Here is a 23,799-nt window from a genome sequence, read left to right on the forward strand (position 1 = left end):
CACCCTGGATGGGATGCCATAAGCTGACAATATATACTCCTGAATATCTATTAAACCTTTATTTGTAACTTAATCACTTAATCGAAATCATATGATTGGAGTCCAGATCTATATTCTATATTCAATGCTGCACATTGGTGGTGGTGGAGGGGTCCCCATTACCTGTAAAGCGCTTTGAGTGGAGTGTCCAGAAAAGTGCTTTATAAGTATAAGAAATGATTAATTAAATTAAACTGTTTCAGATTTTTGAAGTAGCAAAAATAAATCACTCCTCTCAGGAACTTTTTCTATACCCTCAGCTCCATACACACCATAAACAGCCACCATTATTAAAGGGATTTTGCCCATTAACACGCTGCACATTGAAGCCCCTGCTAAATCCTCCATTCAGCTCATGTTTGTTCCCCATCACGCTGTTTTCAGTCGAAAGACGGTCTTTGTTGATCAAATCATCAATGTCAGTTGACCTCAGTGGTTCAATTTTGGCGACACCAAGCAATGACATCAATCAATCAATGTTACCTGGTCATCTTCATGTATGTTCTTTTACTTTTTGAAACACCATTTCTAAAATTAACCATGCTACAGATCTTTGAATTCCCCTTAAGTGCTGGCCATAGGGGCCACTATGGGTCCGAGGTGCTCAAGGCTCAAATATTGCTGTTAATATGTAACCCTAAGGTCATTAACATGAAGACAATGTTATGTTTCACTCAGGCTTATAGTAACACAGGATGCTTATGAATTGAGAAATACAAAAACATGTTTTCAAAATCTTAAAGGTTGGAGATGATAATCACATGAAAGATACAAAGTATTCCAGAAATGTATTATGTTATCTACGACTACAGCATCTATAAATTGATATGTCTATGACGTAAATACAGCACTAAAAATAAATTCTTCAACGTGCATAATAAAAAACCTTTTTTGGAATGTGGTTCCCTGAAGTTCTTCTGATTAATCAGATAGGTTTTATGAAAATATTCTGAACTTAAATACTAACAAAGCTTGTATTTTACAAATACAGTACTGTATTAATGTATACTGTGTTTATAAAAGGTTTAGAAGAAGTCTAAGGAATGGAAGAAATAATTATTCATACTCAAATTTATCACTTCACTTTAATTCCTGAACTATATACATAAGCAATTAAATATATATATACTTTGTCATATATTTTGTATCTTTCTAAATGTGCTTAACTTTTAAAACTCAGTACAAAAGGTAAAAATAGTTACAATAAGCACAATTCTAATATATGTATATATTGTATGTACATTGTATGTAATATGTAACGTATATGATTAGGCGGCTTAAGTAGTGTTTACATGTTTTGTAGTGGTAGTATTTGGTAGTGGTTTGGGGAGATTTAGTTTAATTCTGAAATTTAATTCTGAAAACTGCTTTTGTGTCACACATGAAAACTTTCAACCTGCCTGTACTAACATAGGGATGCATAACATGATCCTGTCCATCCATCATTCCATTATCTATCCACATTATTCAGTCCAGGGTTAGAGGGGAGCTGGCATCTATCCCGGCAAACTACAGTATAGGCGCCAGGCAGAATACACCCTGGACAGGACGCCAGCCCATTGCAGTTCTGACTCAGAGACAGACACCCACTTGCTCACACCAGGGCCAATTTTCCCAGAAGCCAGTTAACCTACCAGTATGCCAGTGGACTGTGGGAGGAAACTGGAGCACATGGAGGAAACCCACACGAAAATAGAGAGAACATGCAAAATCCACTTAGAGAGAACCCTAAGGTCCCCAGCACTGTGAAGCACCAGTGCTACACACTGCGCCACCATGCCACCACAATTTGAACCCTGGGTACAAAAATAATATGAAAGCTCCAGATAATCCCCTAAGAAGCATGCACTGATGCATTAATGGTTACAAATACAGGATACAAAACCGGAGATGAATAAGACATGCTGCAAACAGAATCACTAATCGCTGAGCCAAACCTTGAAATATTTACGACCTCAGTTATGTCCTTTCAATCCCTTTTATCTCTCTGCAAGCCTCTTATTTGACTTAAAGCTGAGGTACACAGTGTGGTAATATTAAAGTCATTGAAAAGCCATGCACTTACTGTCTAAAGGTGTGCGTTTTAACTGCAGGCAGGAATTGAGTAAATCCGCGAGGTTCCCCCGAGTGCCACACTTCTCAGAATTTGTCTTGTAATGCTCACTAGGGGGCAGTAGCTCCCTACTTTATTGTATTAAGAAATACCTTTCAACAGGGGTGTCCAAGCCTGGTCCTGACAGGGCTGGTGTGTCTGCACGTTTTCAAATTGTCTGCAGCACGAAGAGATGGGAGAAGGTGAAAAATAAACATTTTGGTTTGGCTTTTAAAGAGCTGATATGGAAACCAGACACTCCAGCCTTCCAGGACCAGGACTGGACAGCCTAGATCTTACTCTGTACTGAGTTATTTGTTTGACTTTCATGGTCTTAAACGCAAACAGGACTTGGAACTGACTAAATCTGAAATGATCACAGTGCAATTACCTCAAAACATACTAGACAATATTAACCCATTCATTTAATATTATGACAAACAAAACAAACATTGCAAATGCCACAAAGAAATATAGATTTAAACATTTAGAGAAAGAACATTCTTATATATGTTAAAATATCACACATACTTAACAAAAGATCTATACAATACTCTTGAATTGTTGTGAAAATGATTATATAAGTCACTGTCCATACAAATGCTTTGTATGTCAGTTACACTTTTTAGCATTATTTTATTAAAAAATAAACAGATTAAATATAATATTGATTATATATTATAATTAATTAATAATCTGGAAGGTCTGTTTTTACTTTAATGGTGGTTACATTCAAATCTAGAAACATTTTTTGTGGAAGTATATTTCATATTGGAGTGTTAGAATTATTATGCATAGATACATAGAAATGTAATTGTCCTGTAAACCATTGCACATAAAAACAATTCTCCTACTATTGTGTAGATACAGTGATTCAGATTTGGTCATTTTATTTTTTTACAGAAATGGAGGAAATATATGAGAATAGTATATGTATCTATATATTACTATATATAGTACTATATATAAACACTATTACAAATGAGACTGTTCAAACACATCTTGCTTTTTAGTTGTTTGAAGACCGATGATCCAACAATCCTACCAAGCTATTTCTTAAAGGATTTTTCTTTCAGCTTCAGTGCCAGTTTGAGATGTTTGTTCCAGACCTTCTCTCTGTAATGTGTGTCTAAATGCTGTTTTTACGTCCTTGTATCATCTATTTTAAGCATGTCCACTGGATTAAGTTGGTCAAGAAGTTTCAGGATTAAAACAAAAACTGAGTCCTTATACAGGTATGTTAATAATAAAAAAAGTCTTTCATCTGAAATTATATGAGAGGAAAATGATATTCAAATAGGAAACTTCATATAATCATATAACCTTAAGCTTTTGTTGGAATATTAAGCTCAAAGAAAATAGTTCGGTGTTCCCGGGTTTCATAGTTTGTCTTCGGTTTGTTGCTCACATTTTATTACAACCTTGCCATACCTGTGAAAAAACGTCTGACCAAATGGGTGGATTTTGGACTTGTAATAAATTTGGCTATCTGTATTAATTTTAACCTGCACCAACCATTTTGTAGCTCTGGTGAAACACAGCTGAAAGAGTTGTGCTCCAGTTGAAACATAAAATGTGGCTCCATTTGAATCACTTATTTTTTAAGTAAGTGAACTTAATAGGAGACAAAATGTAAGTAAAACTGACAGCATGCAAGTCAGTAATAATGTTAATGCCAGCAGACATTGCTATTGTAATATAATAAAGCATGCATACCTCCAGATTCCATTAGCATAGTTTTCCTTGGCATTATATAACTGGTTCCTCTCTTGCGTGTCCTCATAATTGGCTGTCAACCAACAATTCACACGCAAAATGTGCTTGCACACTATTTCCATTCTTTCTGAATCAGAAATGACACCAGACTTTTCTCACGTACATGAATTGCTTTCATAGTGCAGATGTTTGGCTGTACGTAAGCAAATTTGCAAAAGTCAAGACCCTGTGTAAATGTCCGATATAAACTAAGAATCAGGAAGCAGTGTAAGAAAACTGACCTACTGCAATTACAAACACACAAAAACATTTCCAGTAGTTTATGATCAGGAGATAAATCTTGTTGTTTATAGTTGTAACGTGTAGAGAAATTGCAAACATCAAAATGTTGCAAGTTTCTGTTTCAATCTGTGGAAGAAGTGGTTCCAGATTTTTATTTTTACGTGCCCAAATACACTTTAGCAGCATAAAAGCATCTGTTACAAGCTACGTTATTTATAAAAAATAAACCAAATACAAAATATTAAATTCAGAATTTTGAGTTTAAATATAATTATATAGAATGGTCTGATTAAAAAATGCATAAAAATGGAACTCTATGTACTGTAATGTAGTAATTATTGAGGATATTAGTGTTATAAATTTCCTGAATAGCATTTAATATATATATTTAAGACTGAGAAAATGAAATAGTTTTGAAAACAGTTAAGGATTTCACCAATTCCTACATTCAGTTTAGTTGTAGTTATTTGTTTCTGTCATTCTCTGAGAATCACAGTTTAAAATGCCTAGCTCATTCATTACCTTCTAGTGAGAGAAGAATGGTATGAGTTTCGAGGACTGGTGGGTAATCGAGCATTGTGTTAGCTTTCCTGTCTGCAGACAGGTGATGTGAAACATCTATGTTGGTGGTCATTACTACTCCTTTTTATCTTTCTAGAAGCACAATTAAAGATGATATTCAGTATCGCTAGAAAAATTCAGATGAAGCCTTTTTCTGTCGCTTTGTCTTCCACAAAGCCTTTGGAACCTGATACCCTCTCTCTGTTGCAGTCACCCAATATTCCTAGTTCCTTTATGAAAGCTGGGTTAGCGAGTGAGTTACTGTAGGTCTCACCGTCATTTTAAATACTGTATTTAATTGGGGTATAGTTGCAGTTTCGGTCTGATTGTGATTGTGAGTGGTTATAAGTTTCGAAGCCACCTCTAAGGAAATTTCCCCTAATAACTCCCTGAGCTCTAACTTAATAAAAAGGCACTTCCACCGGTTAAATGCCTTAGGACCCCATCAATTTCTATGAATTTCAAGTAAAACTGGACAGATTACAGAGATGATAGACGTGGTTGCAAGAGTTTATTAAAGCATCAGTATTGCACATTACAAATATATATATATTTAGGTCAATGTGACAGTAGTAGTAAGGTTTTACACTTTCTACATAGTATTGATACTTCTACAGTCTACAGTAAATAATCCTTAAGGTTAAAGTATACTAAAGATTTGCATTTTAAATGTACTCCACACAATTTACATTTTAGATATGTTTTAACAGCAGTAATTACCAATATTTAGGAGGGTTGTTCCTTAATCTGCAGTGTTGCACAATTTTCCTCATTTTCAACAACGCTCGAAATATTTGGGTGGTTAAACTGAAAGGATCCAGCACGTCCCTCTGCTGCGCTTTGAAACACAGTCCTGCTGGGTCCGGGCTCTGCGCGTTAAGGGAGCACGGTCAGGGCTAACGAGACGGGCAATAACTCGACAGGGAGGAAACTCATCTGTTTATCTAGGAAGCACAGTGGCACCAGAAAGCCTGGATTAACTCCCGCTGCGTGAGAAATTAAGTCCCTCGGTCAGTCCCTCTTGCTAACCCATACTTGACACCCCGGAAACTACACGGTCTGTGGTGTAACGCGATTGCGTGAGATGCCAGAGCCGCTCGCCTCGGCCAGACGGGGGCTGACACTCCGCCTTGCACGCCGCGGCACAGTCTCGGCACTGGCTGGCGATGGGAACAGGTACTAACTTTCAGGCTGGACAGGGTGCGCTAGATGGGCGATAGCGGTGGGGGCCGCTGAGAAGAGAATGAAAAAAAACCCACCTCCTTTACAAAAAAATACCTGCAACGTGTGAAAATTGAGCCAGAAATGCCCCTGATGTTAATCTGCTGTTAGTAGACTTGGCTGTTAGCGCCGTGGGTGTGTGGAGCTGCTGTCTCAGCCAGCCTGTGTGCGTGACAAGGAGAGCAGAGAGAGCGTGTTAGCAGTACCTGGGTCAAGGCTGGGAATGCCACTGTAATCTGATCTGCTGGGGAGTCTGTCTTCTTTCCCTCTTCATTGTTAAACTCTAAGGCCTTTGAGAAAATAGTAGAGTCCTTATCATATCTGCTTTCATCATTATACCCTCTATTATTATGATATATTCCATTTACATACAGCGTTTATTAGAAGGCTAACATATCATTCTACTAGAGTGTTTCATATGAAACCTGGAACATCACGTTTAATAAATAGTTTTTGTTTGCTTTAGAATATGATAGGATACATTGACATTTCGTTAAAACACTAAGCCCATCAAATGCACTTTTTTTCACTTTAGAAGAAAAATGCATTATTTTGTACAAGAATACAAGAAGACCCATATTTTAGATTCCCAAAATATTTCTTTAAGATAATTTTTAGATCAACAGTTTTTAAAACGTATACATATGTGTAGCATTTAAAAATATTGATCTGTGCTGCTCCTCAAATTCATAACACTGCATTATGCAAGATATTGTGAAACAGCATCCAGAATATGAAATATAATAGGGTACATTTTATACCAGAACAATTTAAAACTTTACATTGTGTTCCAAAGAGGAAAACCACACGGAATAAATGTCATTAGAATAGAATGGTAAAGAAGTGGTTCTGGGACAAAATTTTCCAACTAAATATGCAAATTCAGAGTGTGTTGGAAGCTGAGGTTTAGCAGCTTGACATCAACAGCTGTATACCCCGACCTGCAGTTGAATATCTCCTGGCTCTGACTGCAAATTGCTTGACAGAGCAGTGAGATTATATCGAGCATGTAGGAATGCGTGAGAAGTAGTCTATATGCATGACAATTGACCTGCAAGGTGCTCTTAGTCACTGCGATGGGTGTATCTAACTGCACATTCATCTTCACCTGTGTTACTCCTCCTAAATATACAGTATAACCATAAAATATATAGCACCTCGTAAGCCCAGTAACATACTGTATGTGTATCGTACTATATTCTGATTCGTAAGTACAAGGCAGCTGTTTCCTCAAATTGGAGTACACTTAATGGCTGTAGCCAAAATCTCCCTTTGAACACATCAATAGTAAAAGCTCTTGCAAGACTTTTTTTAGATTTTAGCCAAAGATAACATATTAGATGGCTGCTGCTGAAACAAGCTCAGATTACACATTGTCTTAGACATCAAGGCAGTTTGAAAAAGACATCACAGATTTAATTACATGCGATATGAGCGGTCGTGTTTTGTTGGATTTAGATTAGCTTGTATTGTTAAATATTTTGGCAGTGTAATACAGACACAACCCATCCAGCCTTTTTCTAAACCACTTTGTCCAGTACAGGCTCGTGGGGAAACCAGGGGCTATCTCTACAAGCAATGAGCGCAAGGCAGGTACTGTACACCACGAGTGGGACACTGGTCCATTGCAGGGCACGCACGCACGCACGCACGCACGCCAGGGCCAGTTTTCCCAGAAGCCAATTAACCTGCCAGCATGTCTTTGGACGGTGGGAGGAAACTGGAGCACATAGAGGAAACCCATAAGAACACAGAAGGAAAATGCAAACCACACACAGATAGCACTCCAGGGATTGAACCCAGGGCCCCAGCGCAACACAGTGCAATTCTAACCACTGCACTACTGTACTGTACAGTGCCCGTATACACAAACACTTTAGAAAAGTCAACTGCAGTTTGAGCAGTAAACATAACCAATAGTGTTGCTGTCTGGTCCAAAAAAACAGCTTGAGATAGGTTTTTAAATCAAAATCAAAAGCATAGTGTTCGACAATACACAGAATGTTAAAAACGTAAAAAAGAATCTATTAAGTCCGGAAAAATAAAAGAAAAATAGACTGTAACAAAAAAACAAGCAGGTGGTTACTACCAGCAATAAAAATGTTATTTAATTTAAGCCAAAGCATGAATGGAGCACTCCACACCTCTATGTGCTATACTACTGAAGACTATTTTTATTCTGCAGATTGGTTTTCTTTTCATTAGGAAATGCTGTACCTACATTCTTGACTGGCAACCAACCGGCGCTACTACGATCAGGGAGAAGATATGTTCCGGCTGAATTATTATGACCGAGGATTGAACTGCAGCCTCTCATTTTAAAGGTGGTTTCCCAACCACAAGAGCTACAGCATTCGATTACTGAACTCCAGTCATGCGATTTCAGTTTTACAACCCACTCCCCCAGTGCATGCAGACAAGAAGACAGATGAAGGTCCTTAGAAAACACCAGGTTAGCGTTCTGTTTAAACCCTTCACCATTCCTTTTAATGGCAAACTGCCTCCAACAGGAAGTATTCAAATCAAGGGTGTGTGTTTTAAACTTCAGTTTTGTCAGTGCTTCACAGAGGACTTCTCAAGCAACACATATCAAAGGATATGGGCAAAGGAATAAGAAAAATTCCGCCATATACTGTATGTATTAGATTAATTTAGTAATGTACAGGTAGGGCTCTTATTGCATCACAGATCAGAACGATGATTATTAAGGAATTGAGTCTTGACACCCTTGATCCTAGAGAGATCAGGGGAGAATGAGGAAGTGGAGGCTGACTCCTCCCACCTTCCCACCTTCAAGCCACCTGTCTTTTCATACGGGAGGCTCAGCACCAGCTGAAGGAGAGCCGAGTCTCTCCCCACCAGCAGTGCATGGGACGATACAGGGGTTGCTGTGTTGCTTCACCCCCCTACTTTTGTGCTCAATTGTGTGCCACCAATTTGACGCTTCCTTTTATTATAAATAAGATCTTTCCCATCTTCCCTTACAGTGCAATTTTCCTCATTAATTTTTTTATATACAGTATAAACACTTATTATATTAACTGTAACTGTCCTTTTTATCAGCTCTTGAATGCTATAAAATAATAAACTAAAAGCTGGTTGGGCCTGGTTAATCCTGACGTGCAAGACTTTTCAGGAAAACCACATTGTTGCAGTAAGGAGTGTAGGTGGACCAGTAGGTGGCGCTCTTTCCTCTGGACCAGAGTTTCCAGTCCCATGCCCTAGTATCCTGATTAGTAACACTATACTGTAGGATGTGCCATTGTTCAGATCAGGGGTTAAATGGAGATCCTGATTATTTGGCCATTAAAGATTCAAGACCATAGAACCAATGTGGATTAATAGAGGGTCATCTGTATGGGAGTAAGAATTTAAGGGATAGTCAGTGTCAATTTAGGAAAGTAGATTTAGATCCTTCTTAACAAACTTGATTGACTTTAACAAGCAACGACAGTAATGGATACAAACAGAACATATTATATGACGTATTTCAGAAGGCTTTTAATGATGTTCTTCAAAAAAGATTAGCTCTCAAATCACAGGCAATGGGCTTTCAGTACATTCATTTAGAATTGCTTAATGGGCAGGAAACAGAGGTTGCAGATAAGCTTGGTATTAATAACATCTTATTTAGATGATTTGCACAATTTGCTGATCTGGTATTAATCCAGACAAGTGCAACTAGATACATTCCCAACTGTAAAGAAATGTCCTATATTGACAAACTGAAAGAATTAAACCTTTTCAGTCTTGAACAGAGAAGATTACAAGGCAACCCGATTCAAGAGTTCACAATCCTCAAAGGCAATGACAAAGTCAGCTTAGTGGACTTGTTTAAAGGCAGCAGTGATACATAAAACAGAGAACACAAGCAGAACCTAGGAAGTATTTTTAAAAATGAGGAGGCACCTGTTTTTATACAGAGTTGTGGAAGTCTGGTACATGCTGCCCAGCCACCATTGTAGCCACAAACTACATTTATTGAACTGACTCACGTTTCTCCCCAACAATCCCCAGAAATTTGTTTTGTTAGGTTAACAAATACAATGTGGTTTTTGAACAAAAGAGCTACGTAACAGCATAGAAAGGTAGTGATTTCTGTGCATCACATTTCCCTTGTGGACACTACACTGGTATTAAACAGATCTGTATTGCTGTGCTCTGATTAAGCTTTAGCAAACAAATGATGTAAGTGGAAATCCTTTTGCTTATATTGAATCTGTTGATTCTGTCAAAATGTGAAGGCACTTCAGAACTGAGCTAAGCTGTGTTTTAAGAAGACATCAGTTGAGAAATGCCTGTCAATTCTTTTTGCACTTTTTCCTATGAAAAACATTTTCCAAAATTATAAAAGGAATTATTCCAGGGTTTGTTTTGCTTGCTGGTTCCACCTCACTGCCACCAGAACATTTCTGGTCTATATCAAGTATACACAATCCCCTTTCCTAATTCCCAGTCCAGTTTAACACGGACAACTTATCCTTTTGGAAACTCCAACAGGCATTTATGTTGAAAAACAAACATCTTGTTAATTCAATCATTTTTATGTATTATTTCATTGCATGTGATTCCAAATATGTTTTAGTCATAGCTATATCTGTCACGGGATGAACCGTGGAGAGGCAGGAGAGCGGAAAAAGACCCTATGCGTAGTGGCAGAACGGGGGATTAGCCCGGGCTCAGTGGTTCAGGAGTCGTATAGAAACCAATGCCCTCAGGAAGTGGACATGGGGCAACCTGGGTGCTAGGCGGGTCTCAGGACATCCGGACATCAATGCTGAGCGAAGGTGAATGAGTGACCCAGAAATATATAGCCCCAGAGAGAGAGAGACACCGGAAGGACAGCAAAGCACAGGAAACTAGGGACAGGACAGAGTAGGAGCGTCCTCTGGCTGCAGAGGGCATGACAATATCCATGTCATTCATTTCTGAAATTACCTATTTTGTAGGAAAGACTTGGGGAAAAAAGAGAGTCCATCAAAATCCCCTTCCCTGGGTACATTCCCAAAGTGTTATGTGATATGTATGGAAATTATTGTGCTGTTGCCTGAAGCTACTGTGAACAGTACCAACTGTCATTCAACACCTACAGATCTGCGTGGGCTGAAGCAGTTTCTATTTTAAGGCTGTGAGACTCTAGAACGAGCAGTCTAAGGTGATCAAGAACAAGAAAATACACAGCCCATGAGTTATAAATAGAAGACACTGTTTATAAAGGTGTGGTAATCAGAAAACTAACCACATATTTGATGAAACATATAATCAGTTTCCTTGATGCAATTCATTCCAGAACTGTGGTTTGTGCTGTGACATCATGTTGTTGCTGCTCTACCCACATAAAATCAGGATTACAAAATACCCTGGTAACAAAATAAGATAAAATGAATGAATGCACTGAAGGCACAATGAAATAAAGTATAACAATGCAGCTGTATGGTCTTGACTTGCAGACCACCATGGAATACTTAAAAACTTTCACCTTTTCAGTCAGTTGGTTTCAAAAGAGACTTGAATGAATACATTGATATGAGCAATATTAAATAGACTGTTTGGTATTTGTAACTCCTGAATGTTCGAGTTAATTTCCATATTGATGGTGATTAGGAACAGGTGTGTGAAATTGACTTGATGTTGTTATCCTTCCCGGACTTCCATTTAATCCTCTGAGGAAGTGTTTTCCAGTTTAACTGGAGACTGACTGGCATGTCTCTGAGGCTAACCATAGGTCCTTAGACCCAGCTTGGAAAGCAGCGCTCTGAGAATCAGGAATCGTTGTGCCTCTAAAAATAAAGCCTCATGGACATCACTACAATACAGTGGACAGCTTGGTGGAGTTTAGGAGAAGATCTTTGTGACTTTGCTGCTCAGCCTCAAGGGACCCAAATTCAAAACTAGTCAGGAACTCCAGAACGACTGCCCATGTCCCTGAGCTCCTGACTCCACTGCTCATCAGAGGGTACAGAAGAGCGTGGAAAATATTTCTAAACAAACACAGACAATCAAACAAATGAAAGTGAAACTATTAACACTAATTAGTAAATGAACAAAGGAACACATCAGTGTTTCAAGACTAAGTGAAAGATTCTACATCATGAAAATGCTGACTGGAAGAAAATTATATCATACCTCATTAATCACATCAATCACACTTCATTCAAAAAGCAGCTTTCACAGCAGACCACTGCAAAGTATTATATATATACAATAACAAACACAAAAATGTAAAGCAGTTTAGGTTGACTCATCACTTTCTGTAAACAGTTCAGTGAAGCAAAGAAAAGGACAGCAATGCTTGGATATTTTTAAGAATGTAGTGCTCAAATTGCGGAAAATAGTGTTAATACTCTGAGTATTATGTTTAGTTTTAGTCACTATACTTTAAGAGAACGGCCTTCAAAACTGCTGCAGTTACCCCCGTGCCTAAGAAACAAAAATATGGCTCTGGACAACCTAAACAATTTTCACTCTATATCTTACTTTTCTTGCAAGAATCTTATAACGTGCTGTTACCATCTAAACAATGGTACTATGAGGCAAGCACATAAGTTGAAACTGTCTTTAAGAGCCTTTAGGATAGAAAATAGGAGTTAATTCTTTACACAGTGAACAATGAGGATCCGGAGCAAATGCCCTTAACACACAGTGGAAGCTGACAGGAGTACTTCAAGAAAGGCCCGGAAGGGATTCCTGGAGACTTACTAGTTCTGACAAAACAAACAGGTCAGACAGAATTTCCTTCTTTTACTTGTAATTTCTATGTTCTAACTCATAGCTCATGAAAGCCCAGATCCTAAAATTGAGTCTTTATTTGAAGTTTAAAAATGTTTACTGAATCAAGAATAAACCGGGTAGAATTCCATAGCTTTGGTGCACACCCTGAGAGGGCTCAATCTCCCTTAATTCAGAGCCTTGTTCTTAGAACAGACAGAAGACCAGCATGCCCCGAGTACCCAGTGAAACAGTGCAAGATCACAACAGATCTCTTAATCAGGTGCAAAATCAGGGCAGAAATTAAAGGAATAAAATATTCCAAATCCCCTTTAAACCTTTGAAAGAAGTGGCTTTCTTTGGGTAAAAATGAACTTACATGATGTCTTCTCATTTTAGGTGTCTCTGATTCTTTTTTAGCCAAGGTGCTTATTACTTCTCTTGTATTTGAGCCACAAACCGACTGTCTGCCAGTGAAAAATAAAAAATGAAAGTACACATCTTTTGTTGAGAACCTCTGGAAATATGTTGTTAAAAAACTGTGAATGCTTGGTTGCTACTCAAAGAAATTGAGTTAAACTTTTGGAAAGATTGGTTTTATGATTATTATAAATTGGGGAATGTTTTTAAAACATTCTGAGGTAATGGGATTTAAGCATGAAATAGACTGTATATAGACTATATGACTCGAACTTTCTTGTAGGAAAGTTTAGTCATATGCTGGTTGTCTCAGAGTTCCCTAATGAAACAAGATAAAAGTGTTTCCTAAATTTGGGGTTACTAAATTTAAAAATCTGGCGTGCTTGAAATTACTACATTCTGAAAAAAAACCTGGTGGGCATATATAATTGCTTGTCCATTATGACTGTTGGACAATTTTGGAGCTCCCACAAAATTACTGTTTATATGTTCTTAATATTCCATAGTAAAAAAGAAAAGCTTGGACATGAATGTTAAAATGAACAATTTAAAAACGTAGTAAGTGAGAAAGTCTACTACAAATGGGTAAAGATATTGTAGAACAAACAAGGTACCAGAGCTTGTTAAGCTCTAAGTAGAGTAAAACAAAGTAAGAGACAAACACCTATAAGTGTTGTCAGCCAAGCGCTGATGTATTAGTGACACAGTTCAGCTTTTGTTTTTTAGTTCAAATAAAAGCATGTATCAACAGCTGAAACATTCCTGTTATCTCCTCATCAGTTCCCAGACTTGAGGTCCAGGATGCTGTTAAATGATTCTTAGACTCTGAACCTGACAGGGAAGAAGAGTTTCTGAAGTCATCATTACTCTGCTCTCTAACCTGGGTGAGGATGAAGGAAGTCCCATTCTCAGTGATCAAGGGGACCTCTGTGTGTGTTGGCATGACCATGATTCAGCACACAGGGCTCCCAACAAAGGAGCTTTTCTCTGCCCTTGCACCTAAATAGCTATAATATAGGACTCACTGTTCATGGATTCTGGTAATGGAAAACTAGTGTTTACCGGCAACTGAGTAATATGCTTAATATAAGGGGGAGGAATGATTTTTCCACAGAAAACAAAATACAAACAGTGTCTGTGAACCTCTAAGGTCTGTGTCTGTGCGAAAGAATACAGAAGACACAGTTTAAGTTCTCCCCTGTTCTTTCCTATATGGTTTCAGAAATCTGAGACTTTTGCTAATACATTATCTTGACAGTTTTCCTAAAAAACAAACTCGAAATGTTTCCTTCAATGACGTAGAAGGAAATACAATGTTTTGGGACTAATGTAACTTTAGCAAAGGAATATCCAGATTTGTACACCACAGTTGGGCAAATGTGTTATTGTAGATGTAACCAGTGTCTATTTATAGCTTTGTCTGTTCACAGTTGCAATGAAGGATTCCATAGTTAAATACATCTCTGACTGTCTGGTTCCAAGAATATGTCTACTGAATTGTTATCTCCATAAACATGTGGTGTCTCTTTCCAGTGGAAATATTGAAACCTCTTCTTTCTGCAATAAAAATCATATCATTAACCTCAGTTCACCTGTAACTCATTTGTCGAAGCCAAAGGCGTCTCACAGGCTTGACATTAGCTCTGGCATTATGTTTGGTCTCATAACTATCACAGCTTACACCCACAAGGAAGTTTTTGAAAGAAATGGCATTTTTAAATGTCATAAACTATTGAACACATGCCTACAATAACACAGACTCAAACAGGTGTGATTACATTGGCAAACTATCTGCTATAAATTTAAATTAATAACAGAAAGCTTTTCAGAGAACTGCCTTGTCTACCAATACTTTTTTCAATGGCAAAATAATTGTAAAATAATTGTATGTATCACAAGAAGTGCATCATGCATAATTGCAACAAATCCTAAAGGTCATCAGGAAAATGAAATTTGGTAGCAGGTGCACTGACATTTCACTGAGTTGACATGACAGGTAATTTCAAGACAACATTAATCATCAGCAGGGGCTCACAAAAAGAATGACATGTTTCTCGAGGTGCCCACGTATAATTACGTGCACATTTAAAATATATTCTAACTATGAATCCTATAAGAGGAAAGAAAATAGCTTTCAAATAGATTATATAACATATAAAAGTGTGGGTTAATAAAGCCTGCTATAAAAGCTAACCGGAGACATGAATATTTCTGGATTTTGCCAAAGTGAAAAATCAGAAATGTATGGAAGAAATGTCAATACTATATTATTATACTGTGACTTTCTGAAGAAAACAGAATGTTGATTGATGTTAACCCTTAGGAGTACAATAAACATAAATTGGTCATATTTGGTTATATGGACTCTGAAGGGATTAAGCAATTCTTTTCCTGGCTGCTCTTGTGGAGCTGCTAGTGGAGCTGCAGAGCACCCATGACAGGAATCCTGCTGTAGCTGCTCCATTATAATGGAAAATATACTTTGTGTTTCCAAGACACAAGAAAAGCAACAGTGTCCTGGACGATGAGAAACATAGCAGCCTCCATTAGCTCCATCTGCTTGAATCCATATAAGAGGACAAATAAGGATCTGGTTTGGATCAATTTCTATACAAGTTTGTTTTTTTTAATTCATGTAACTACCATTGTGTAGTGCATGGGTGCACGTTGTATGTGGCTTGGATGTTGCATGATTAAAAGGGCTAAGTATTACCATGTGATTGCCACTTAGCTCATAAGGGCTAAAAGTCAGTTTTAGAGCACAGATTGTGAGACTAAAATATTTACATCCTTTCTGTCTGTGTGTCTCATGGAGATAAGTATGCGAAAAGACAAATTCCTAAGACAAGAAATTGTACATGGCCAATTAAGTGATCTTATCCTATCTTAATGAACAAAGTAACAACAGCAGGTTCAGGCTGGTTCAGCTATTAGGTCAAGCTCTTTTTCATTTCTTGACCTCCAGGGATGCAGCTTAAGACAGGAAGATTCACTTACCGCACACTTTCCAAACAGCAGCAAAGCAGTGAGAAGCAGACCAAAACAAACATGGAGATTCACATGAATTTCGTGTGAGCAAGAGCTCATTTTATTGCAAGGGTTTGTCTTTGTTTTCTTAGCGTTGCCCACAGTTCCCACCATACTGCCCCAGGGAATGAGAGGCAAGAAAGCAAAAACAAACAAACACATTCAGCACATTTCTTGTTTATCACAAACAAGTTGATTTATTTGCTTTGATAATTCAGTAGCTGTTACAAAAATATATATCTGATGTTGTCATGAAAATATTTTTTATCCACTTTGTTGTAGTCTGGGCCTTATTCTATTGTCCTTACATCTTGTTCATTCTATTTTGAACCATGTATTTTATTGCACGGTGAAGTGGCCATTTTATAATCCACATTTTAACAGCATTCCGTAAAGAATTTGGGGTGAATCCGAGTGTGGCCATCTCATCCTCCTGTGGATGTGAACTTTGGGGTATCACAACTCTTTCCACCTGGGACTCTGGAATCTGATTGGGTACATTATTATTGATGTTTCAAAGCAAAAGAAACATCTTTCAATCCCCCAGATTCTGTCTTCAATGCCAGAGAGGTCCATGTGTTGTAGGCTTAAATTTGTTAAAGACTGTTATAACCAGTTAGAGGTTTGTGGTGCTGAAAAAGTGGGAGTGGAGATGGCCATCCCACGACGAAAATTACATGCTACCTTTTCTGAAAAACCACGCTGTTGAGGCTACAGCACCAGTCACATCCTGTCCTTTATGGTAGGTTACTCTTTTCTCATTTCTGTTATTATGTGTATTATTCTTTGTAGATTTCATTTTGTGGTTTTATAGGATGCTTGGCTTTTGCTGCAAAATCCCACAAAAGAAATATTATCCTTTGATTTTTATTCCAGAAAAACATGCTTGTTCATCAACACACATATGCATTAGGTCTTCTGTTAAACTCCATCAATACTATTGCGTGAGAGCAAAACCTCACTTTGTTTCAAGAGGTAATGATGATACTGGATACGTTGAAAACAAATACTGTAATGTTCTTTTCCTTTTCCTATTCATGTAGCCAATTTTAATCAAATACCAGGAAGTTGTTAACAGCTTCGTAATGGGGACAAATAAATGGCACCAAAATCTTAACATTTGCCAGGATTTTTTTTAGCTAGAAGGGACTAAAGTTTAAAAAATAAACAAAACAACCTTTTGCCTCTGCACAATAACTACAACAATAACTTAATTATGTTATACTAAAAGATGTAGAATGCACAAGTAAAAACATCTTTTATAATGCTAAGTAAAACTATGGTCACAACAAAAAATATATTGAAGCTCTGGAACCAGTCCAGAAAACAGCATCCAGATAGCACTGAGGGACTTAAAGGGATGATTTACACAGTGACAAGAACCTGATCTTTTGATTCTTGAACAGAGATGATTATGAGGAGTCCTGATACCAGTACTGTATTCTAAATCCTCCAAGACCCTGTCAATCTGGAACATCACTTTTGTCAGGACCATCCATGTTGTCAGGGCTGGAAGAGATCCATGGATCAATGAGCCAACAAGACATGCCAAATAGCTGCCTCTTGTTTGGAACCTTTCTAATTTTCTAATGTAATCCATGAAGCACGCATTAAGCAGAAAACAAAATAGCCTGAGACACATAAGGCTTCCGTAGTCTCACACCAGGCCCTTCTAATCTATTTAAGTGTTTGAAAAATTATAAACTGCATGCCTACCTCCGTGACAACTTGTTTACTCTCTGAGACACAAGCTACACAAGCATTTAATACAGTACCAGTACGTGTGATGGATCATTCACATGGTCTGCTCTCACAGACAAGGAACCTTCAGCTATCCTTCATTTGTGATCCTCTATTAAAGATCCGTGTCCCATTAAATGAAATTTAATTATTGAATATATAAGATATACTATATAAAAATACACATTTCCCATTAAGTGAAGACCTAATGAAAGATCAGGAGGAACGAATGCAGCCAGATTAATTCAACTCAGCTGCCACAGCCCACAACTAATCCTGGCGTAATTTCTCAAATTAAGAGTGACAAACACGTCACTCTCTTCTCTTCCTTGCTTGTTTTGCATCCCTCCTCCACCCTATCTCCACCTTTGTAGCCACATCATGGTTCACCTTTTCACCAAGCATGGGGGTCCCGGCCACCCCATTCTATGGCCGGAAAGTTGGCCCTCCCAAACTCAATAAACAATTCTACTTTCACGCAATCTTCGGTTGCCCTCATTCCTCATAGAGTGATCCTTGACTTTGAGTTTCTGCAAAAGTCGCACAGTACTTTCAAGTATTTAGGTTGTAGAGTAGACAGCAGCACAGGAAGCACTGGTGCAGTGACTTCCACGATGAGGCAAAATATTTGTGATGTGACCAATAGGTGATTCCATACTGCAGTTTAAAATAAAGTGCCTGTAAAACACCTCCCAATTGATTTAGAAGGAATTAGAAGGAAAAAAAACAGACATCACTAATGAAAAATCTGGAGAAAGCATGTACAGTATAAGTCAGAATGCTGGCTGCCATATGTCAATTTGCAACTTATTACCCATGACTACAATATTGAAATATCTGCTTGAAGGAACTATATGCACGAACGGACCTTTGGCAGGTATCCACATTTGTCTGAGACTATCTGCCTATGACCTGAGAGCTCGCAGCTGACTGAAATACTCCAGACTGGATGACGTATTTTGGAAGAGTGCAAAGCGTGCTCAATTGAAAATTTTCATTCTACATGAATTGTTCTCATGTAGTTGTGACCTCATACTGATTAATCTTAATCTTAACAAGGGTTTAGATTTAAAAGGCAAATGAACGCAGAGCACCATAAATCTGTTTTTTTTATCATACCTTGGGAGGTATTCATGCAGGGTTATTGTGTCAGTAAATATTGTAAAGGTTTAAACATTTACTGGCACACATCACAGACAATAAGGCCCCTTCAATGTCGGTCTGTTGACTTGTAAAGAGATCATTTATCAGTGGTGAACAATGCCATTGATTCATATGTACAGCATTTATAATGCCATTATGGTCTAAGCAAGAATAATAAAAACAAGGTATGCAGGCTATATGCTGTAAAGTGCTATCATCAAAGGCACACTATGCAGTGCTCTGTTACTTAGAGACAAATCAGTAAAAAAGTAGGTCTATTTTCAGCTTTGTGATTACCAACAAACTACATGACTATCATTAAACAGGTGATAATTTCAGAACTGCACAACTACAATACTGTACTAAGATTTCTATTATTGCTGTTCCAGTTACTACTGCTAATAAATTGCAAATAATTAAAAGCTGGAATAAATTAAATTAACATTAACATGTATAATCCATGCTTCCACCATGCTTCAAACAGTAGTCTAAAATGTTAAGTGTTTAAAACGTCACTGAGATATACAGTATAAAGATATTTATTTAAAGAAGGTTTCCCAGCGAGAGTTAAACATTTACACCATAAAAAGGGGAACCTGCTGGTTCACTAAGTATGTCATTTTAATGGCCTGTTTCTTTTAAAGAAAGTTAATATTTTCTGTAGAAACAACACAAGGTTAGTTAATAGAACTGGAAAAGAACAAAAAACCTCAGACAGACTGAGGTTAGGTCTGTTAGAAACTGGGTCTATCAGGCAGGAAATGACTTAATTATGAAGAACGCAAAACATCAAAGACATTTCATTCCTTGAATGCTATTTGCCGATTTCCCTACAGAAGCTGATGTTTCTTCAGTTTTTTCTTTATCATTAATAAATGGTTACAATGCATTAAATTGCTACAGAATTGAATTCCCCTTTGCACCAAATAAACAAAATGTAATTCTTTTAATCTCTTACTTATACAACAGTCACCAAATGCGTCAACTATGCAGGAAGAGGTAAATTCATTCTACTGTTTCTCCTACACCTGTTTAATTTCATCATTAAAGGAACATTATGTGCTTTGTATTTTTGAATGCTATCTTATGGTTACAATAAACAACAAATAGATTAATTCATTATAGATTAAGGATGGATTTCAAACTTTGTTTCATTGCCAGATATCATAAGCACCCATACATCAAGGCAAATATTGAGAAAAAGCAGGCAGTCTTTATCCAACTTTGAATTTTTTGCTAATCATATCATGTTTCTTTGTTTTATACACTTACAATATGTGTATGTACTGTAATCCTCCTCATATGCTGTTTGAGTAATAGCAGCATCTTTAAGAAATGAGAACGTGGTAGTTACTCTGCAGATGTCCTACTCGCCCGTCATAAGCCCTATTCAACATCCGTTTCAAAAGGCGCCGTCCTTCGGATGAGATGTAAAACCGAGGTCCTGACTCTCAGCGGTCATTAAAAAACCCAGGGTGTTCTTCAAAAAGAGTCGGGGTGTAACCCTGGTGTCCTGGCCAAAGCTGGGATGGTGTTTGGCATCTAGGGCTCAGACACCAGTGAACAGGCACATGCTTATCCAAGTTCTGCAAGATGATTGGGGCAGAATCCCACTAGACCACATCTGAAACCTGGTGCAAAGATGACACATACTTCTATCTTGCCACTCTATTTTTACCAGCCTTCTATCCAGTAGACTCCCTTTTTACCAACTGTTAATGATAAATGTTAGATAGCATAATGAGTGGATCCATGTTGTGTCTGTTCAATAAAATATCAGTGCACTTGCTATAACAACATGATTACCATGTTTCCTGATAATTGTGAATTTTGTTGCAGTTATAAGTGCTATATTTCATTTTCTTTCTCTATGGTTCAATAAAGTCTTGCTTATTTATTATTACTATACTACTCAAGTAGACTTGAATGAGAAAAAAATGATTGAATTTAATTTGCTAGATTTATTTGAAAATAATGGGGAAAAATCTCATTTTGGAATGTATAGGAACAGCTTTAATTTAAATTTTTAATTTGTATTTTTAAATGCACTACGAGGGGTTAAATTGTCTAATTTATCTGTGTTACTTTCCTTTCAATCATAGTTTCGGCCTCTGAGAACTTACACATGGAGAAAATGACTTCCAGAAGATACGATGTACATTCTGCCTGTGTCGCTGGAGGGCAATGTCGAGCAGTCAGCGGAGGTTTCTGCACTGCAGGGAGATGAACTGCGCTACCCTCGGAGAACCCAGAAGTCACATGTGTGTGTCAGGTCGTAATCTTCCTTCTGGGCAAATTTCGCAGGGAGCTTAGTTTTGAATGAACATCCTGAAACTGATGTGTGAGTTCTGTCATTCAGAAAGATTGAATGAAAGAATTGCAAGAATCTCGGGGCTGCAGGAGGAAAAAAAAACTCCCCATGAGAAATGAAACCAGACAACAAGCACCCTGGGCGAGATCCCAAAAGACAAACAGGGTTGTCACAAAATCTTGCAACACTTCCCCTGTGCTGAATGTGGAAACAGTCTTAGTGGGCCCAGGGAATACTTTCACAGACAGGTGGGAGTCCAGTACACCTGTGGGTACCCACCCGAATAAAATTCAGGTCCTGGTTGGACAGACCTCTACGTACTTAATACCTTCGGTATAACATTTATATTACTTTTTTCTTAACCTTGCTAGTGACCACAATATGTTAATCTTGAAATGTAAGGAATACGTACGGGAAAATGTTATTATCTTAAAATAATTAATGCAACTCGCCAAAGTAAACCCCATACACGAAAGACTTACTTTCAGTTCTGAATATTTAAGCGCAATAACTTTACTACCGGTCATTTCTTGCTTGATGCTCTGCATCAAAATGCGTGTTGGTCTCACAAGTCCACGGCAGTCTTTAAACTGCACAAAGTCGAATGTAGAAGCAGGCTCCCACCTTTGTAATACAACAACAAATGCAGATCAGTAATAAACGTTAGCAATGGATCATTAAAAGCACCAAGTCACAGTTTCTGTTAATTAATACAGACTAATTATTTTTATTATAATCAATTTTACAAATTGAGATTTATAACTTCGTCTAGCAAGTAGCAAGTCCTTACCCACGTTTCTCGCGCATATTTCTGGATTGTTGCAGTGTTGTCATTTAAAACCAGCGTTACAGATTACATTCGGTGTGATTCAATGTAATAGATTTTTAGTGGAAACTTTGTATAACTTTGACATTCCTGTAAAGAGCTTAATTTGCAAATAAAAAAACAATGGTAAATAAACCCTTTTAATAACGAGCGGGTAAAAGCTAATATCAGACAACAAATTGAGATATTAGACCAAAGATAATAGATATTAGAGACAGATATTAGACCATGAGATAAGCTATGCAACGCAGCATTATTTAGGACTAAGACACATGCACTATAATTAACATTAAATCATATATAGATACGCATAAACATACATTATAATTACGCCTTTGTATTAAAAATAAATCTGGCCATAACATGAATATATGATAGCAAACCTTTCCAAACGCATGCAGCAAATTCTTTCTTACAAATACAAAGCAAATAAACGTACAAATGCTTCATCTAAAGTAAATGTTTGAAATAGAAACCGCGACTTGACAGAACTACTAAGTATCGAATAAACATGGGTCATTATGAAATATGCACTACTTTTTCAGGATTTCAGGGATTAATTTGGAAATGCAAACAACGCTACTTTACCGCTTGGGAGAGTACGATTAATTATCACTAAAATGTGTCCTTGTTTACATAATAACAGTGAGTTAAACATTAAACTATTTTTCCACTCTGCTACAGAACAAAAGCACAGTTGCGTGTCATGGCGCTGAAGGTAGACGAACTTCAAAGGACATCTGAGAACAAAAGTACTAATCTAAATCTTCCTGCAGAATGACTTTACAGCCCTGAATGCACATTTCTCCTCTGCCTCTCTCGCTGGTTTCCGTGAGAGGAAGGCGAGAGGGCAGGAATTGAGGTGGAGCTTCTGCACGCGATGGCTTTATTGTAACAATAACTCTTCGCCAGCTCGTTTTTCACATGCTCCTCCCAGTGACTGACAGACAGGGAAAAATGCTGCCCTAACACGGCAAACCGCTGTACAATCCTACAAAATACACACGCATAACATTCCAATATTGCGCCATTTGCCTGAGCACATTTTTTTCAGGGTTCGCTTAACATTCTTGAGTCTGCAGAGAGCGCGATAGTCGTTGATATCTAGCAATTTCAAACACCCTTTACAAATTCTCAGATTAGGTGGCGATATGCCGAAACATCGCGCTGGTTTTGCAACATAATTTCTAGGCGACCTGCTAGTAAAACAAAACTATTACACCTCTTCAGAAAACATTGTTTCCAAAACCTTCCTTCGTAAAATAAATATTGCGTTTCGGATTACCTACAATGTTCCTGGGCACATTTAATACTGTGCATCTCCTACACCACAGTTTCTCACAAGCTTTACAATTATCCAAGTTGTATGGTTTTGTTATAACAATTTTCTTCTGGCACACATCCTGACATTTGTGCTTGAATGTACAGAGAACCCAACCACCACTACCAGTTTAATAGCGTGGCTTTCTGAGCTTGACTGCCAGTACTGTCTCACAAACAAAGGAGCATGGCAGGCACAACTGAGATGTTGATGCTCATAATAAGGCAGTGGTGAGAAAAAACATGAAGAGAACTGCTGTGTGCATGTTCGCGTGTGAGTGTGAAGAGATTAAAACCAGAATGAAACTGTGCAAACCCTCCCAATCCAGTTTAACATGTTCAAGGCAGCGTGCAACAGGCTGAATTAGAATGTAAACTGAATTAGAAAGGTAA

The sequence above is a fragment of the Atractosteus spatula genome, chromosome 15 (assembly GCF_055471065.1).
Source record: "Atractosteus spatula isolate fAtrSpa1 chromosome 15, fAtrSpa1.hap1, whole genome shotgun sequence".
NCBI lineage: Eukaryota > Metazoa > Chordata > Actinopteri > Semionotiformes > Lepisosteidae > Atractosteus > Atractosteus spatula.